The sequence below is a fragment of the Larimichthys crocea genome, chromosome III (genome assembly GCF_000972845.2).
Source record: "Larimichthys crocea isolate SSNF chromosome III, L_crocea_2.0, whole genome shotgun sequence".
NCBI lineage: Eukaryota > Metazoa > Chordata > Actinopteri > Sciaenidae > Larimichthys > Larimichthys crocea.
In genome coordinates, this window is record NC_040013.1 from 18,647,915 (window position 1) to 18,652,737 (window position 4,823).

The window sequence follows — 4,823 nt, forward strand, 5'->3', positions numbered from 1 at the left end:
GCGAGAGGGGAATAACATGCAGGAAGAGCCACAGGTCGGATTTGAACCCTGTGTTTCTGCAGCAAGGCTGAGCCTTCGCACATGGGGGCTGCTCTACCAACTGAGCTAAAACACACTAATTTGTAACTCTTGTACGACTATTTAACAGTCAATTGATGTTTATGTATATTTTCTGTTTTTTTACTATTTCTATCACTATAAATTTAATATCTTTTGGTTTGAGCTAAAGCAAGATCACCTGTGGCTCGGAGGCCAGCGGGTCATCCACTAATCAGAAGATCAGCGGTTCAATCCCCTTCAGTTTGCCTGTTCTAATGTCCTTGGGCAAGATATTGCTCCCGAAGGCTGCGCCATCGGTGTGTGAATGTGTATGAATGGTTAGCTACTAAAACTGATGAGCAGTTGGCACGTTGCATGGCAGCCAATGCCATCAGTGTATGAATGGGTGAATGAGATATGTATGTAAAGCGTTTGAGTGGTCGGAAAACTAGAAAGGCGCTATACAAGTACAGTCCATTTACCTTAGTCCCTGGGAAATTGTGATTAGCCTTTTGACTATGTTCTAACATTTAAACAACATTTAATCAAAAGAATATCAGTAGATTGTTGAAATGGAAAAAGAAATCCATATTTTATCATCCATCCATCCATCCATCCATTATCCTTTATTCTCATCAGGGTCACGGTGGGGATCCTGTTTTATGTCACAGAAATATTACAAGCACAACAAGACAAATCACCCCCCCCAAAAAACAAGCAAGTTGAGCAAGACACAAACCCAGCATGTGCATGACCATCCATGTATTAACTCAGCAGACAGGTTGGGCAAAAATCCATTATAATCCCCACGTTGTCACTGCGGGAGTATCCCAGATACAGCGATGTAAACAAAACAAACTGTAAAACAGGTGCCACACACAGGCATTCATTTCTTTAAGAGCTCCTCTGCATTGTAGTAGCCGGACGTGCTTTAGGTTCACATTACACACAAGAACTTGGGCTTTTTAGCCAACGTTCACCATGATTGAAATTCTCAGTCAGCCATCAATCTGCATTATGACTGGTTTCCCCTTGTCTGGTGGGCTAACTGAAACAGATTGAGACAGCTCTTGCTCACTGCATCACTAATGGCTGCCAATGAAAGACGTCTCTGTGCAGTTGACCCGTATGTGGAACAGGATCACGTCGCAGCTCAGAGCAATAGGGAGAAACACAGCTCAATATTGGGAGTCTCTTCAGCATCAGTCCCCAGTCAACCGCATCCTCATCCTATTGACTAATGTTGCCCAGAAATAGAATCTCATCACGGAGTTTGGACAGGCTCTAGTTCTCCTAATGGTTTACCATTAGCTGACTGGAACAACGCCCAAAGTATAGAGAAATATAACAATATATTCAGGGTGTCTGCATTGCATGGAATAATGGGTTCGCTATTATTGCCACGGCAGCTGACACTCATCTGTGCTTAACAGCAGGACCAAGGGGGTTGATGAGAACATGATTACTTGTTCACCTCTGGTTTGAATCCTTCTCATTATATTCTGCCAGACAACCTGCCATTAACCCGAGAAAAAAGGGCACAAAAACACAAAGCTAAATTTGGGGGAGATATGCATTTTGTCCATTCAGCTGTGTTGATGGATAATACAGGAGTGCAGCCTGTAACAATTTCCCTGCCATTTTGCAGGCGGGCCAAAACAGGTCATTATCTGGACATAATTGACAGTGAACACCAGGCATCCTGTTAATTGATTATCTAGGCTTGTACTAATGGAAAATGCAAAGCCTCGTATCTTCCATAAAGCCCATGTCAGGAACATTTCCACACAAAGACTACCAAAGACAGACCCAATAATGTTCTAGACTTCTCCCCAAGGGACCCTAACATCTGAGGACCTCTCAGATTGTTTTAATCCAGTGCTTAATTACATAAAAGATGATGGTGGATGATTTCATAGTGACATAGTTCTGGCTCACTGCGGATCAAAAACAGAATAAACCCCCTGAAGGGATCACACGCCGTTACACGAAATATACTTAATTAAGGTACGCCCAGCTTTTTTTTTTTCTTCTTCTTTTTTCTCTCCCTCCCGGTTGAGATGAGGATGCAGGGGTATGGGCCCCTCTCCCCTCTCGTCCAGGATTCAGCCTCCAGCTCCTCCTCTGATGCATCGTTTGCATCAGTACTTGGGACACTTGTCCGCGCGCTGCTGCACCTCCCCACAGTGCATTCACGGACTCCACTTTACCAGGTGATGACAGACAAACGCTCAAGAGTGACATGATATGTTTTAAACACGCCTGAAGTCGGATTCACGTAGAATGGAGACGCGTCTCGGTCACTGGCTTTTCTCATTTTTCTCTGAGTGGAATTGGCTCTTCACCCTAACTTCCATCCTGGGCGGAACAAACGCGAGTAAGGTGCATTCCCTCGTGCCAGCTGCCGCTAATTACAGCCTTTCCCCGGGAACTCTCGACGTGGATTTCGCTCATTTTGGCGAGGAACCAGATGAAGTTTGTTGGATTTAATGAGTGTCACCGGATGCCAAACCCACCGCCGGCGGGGCGAGAAGCAAAACGTTGCGGAATTGCGGAGCGAAGAGAAAGTTTGTCCAAAGTACAACCCATGGTAAGGGGGAAAACACAAGTTGTCTCCGACGGGACGCGTTAAACGGACAGCAAAAACTTTGCCGCCTTTCTGGGATGCTTCACGCGCGGCTGCTCTTTCTCCCAGCGACGTGACTTAACCGAAAATAGCACCCTTGTGGAAAAGACAACCGACTTTACGCTGAAAATGGGGCACAGGTTGAAAAGGACACGGATGTGGCCAGTTGGAGACGAACACGAATGCGGGAGCGCAGAGACTTGGTCCAGATTCAGACCCGAGAGGGTGGGGAGGATGCTTCGTTTTCGGATGGAGGAGTTTCAGCTTACAAGTTCGACATTTGCACTCGCCGGGGGACACTGCTCTAACCAGGCGATGGTGCACTGGTCCGGACCAAAACACAGCGTAAGTAGTTAATGTGCTCCAGTTTTACGCACGGACCTGTTTTGACGCAGTGTGGTCAGCCTGCACTCACACGCCTCGCGTTGGCATTTGAGTGATTTGAATGGTTAGTTTTGACAGATGAGACGTAATAGAGATGAAATGCGTGACTGCTGAGAGGTTGCAGAATTTGCGGGAATCAGTAATGCCTCACTTCATTCCCTCTCCATCTCTCTCTCTCTCCCTCTGTCTCTCTCTCTCTCACACACCCACACCCGTCTATGGTATCCTTTATTGGCTGACTTGGCAGGTACAGGCTGAAGTTTGAAAGAAAAAATATCAAATAACAGTTTAATGTTCTGCATAGAGTTTAAAGGAAATGATGTCTTCTCTCTCTCATTTATTCACTCCCTACCACAGAAAAAAAGGCCGATTGTGCATATTTTTTTTGTCGAATCACTGATTTTTGGCAGTTAGCACAGGCATATTCATCCATAAATGAGATCAATGCATCTTTTGTACCTATCTTATCTGCCTGGTTCAAAAATGAGGATGAGAGATGGGTGATAGTACAAAAGGTTAAATGTGCAGCTCACCGACTGATGCACAGTGTTCTCAGGTTAAACAGACCTTAATCTATGTCTGAGAGAACAGCTACTGAAGGGTAAAAGTTAAAAGTTATTGTACAGCAGAGAGAAATGATGATAAATGATATCACACTCTCTTATTTTACAGGAATGAGCACAATGAAGTAAAAAATAGGATCATAACCATAAATCTAGGCACAGAGATAGGCCACTGTGGATATAAACACCCCAAGTTAAAAGACAAGTTGAAAACTAACAGAAATAGATGTGTTCCAACCTCTTGGTTGGCCCCCTAATATCCAGGGAGTAGCATTACCCAGTTTTGGGATCATCCCATTTTCGTATATCTGTGGTTCTGAACTTCTACGACCCACACTGGAGATGTGAGTGAATTGTGTAAGCACTTAAATAGCAGGGGGTCTGCAATGGGTTGGCTTAGAGTTTTACCATATATAAAAGCAAAGGGGCTTCAAAATCAGCTCTAAAGGGTGTGTGTAAAGTTCAGCAAAATCCACCATCGTGTGCTCTCTTTTTGTTTTGATCAAGGCCAAGCAGTAAAATTAGAATTATTTGTAGCACCTAAAGAGACTTTTTTTTTGTGTGGGTACAAACAGGGAAATGTGTCTAGTCTGCCGGCCAGATGTAAGCATGAATTATTTTTTTGACTCTTCCTGTTTAAGCAATATATCTGAGATGATGTCTGCTGATTTGTGGTGTGATTTACTACTGAGGTCAGTGTGACATAGAGTCTATAGGCTTGATCTGGGACTGGTAGTGCATCTCTTTATTATTATTAGTCATCTATTTATTAAGTGCAGACAGGCTGAGAGCCAGTTTGAGGATTTGCATTTGGCTCTACAGATCTGTATAATTCGGCATCGGCATAGCTGGGGGAACTGACATTATGTTGACATCATCTAAGGGCAGCATGGAGACTGAGAACAGCATGAGACCAGACACCTTCCCTCTGCTTAATCAAACACAAATGCTCTATTTCTCAAGCACATATGCTACATAAAACATCCTCCCAGTCATTAATTTATCGGACAGATTTAAAAGTTTAAGCTAGACCAACCCAATAAACAAACTGAAACCTCTGTAGGTCTAATTCTTGATTAAACACCAAAACAAACCCCAGCAAAGAGATTATGATTTTTAAAATATGCATTCCCTGAAAGAATGATTTGATATTTGGGAAATAAACAGCTCAATGTGCCTCTATGCCAAATATGAAGCTGGCGATGAGCTTA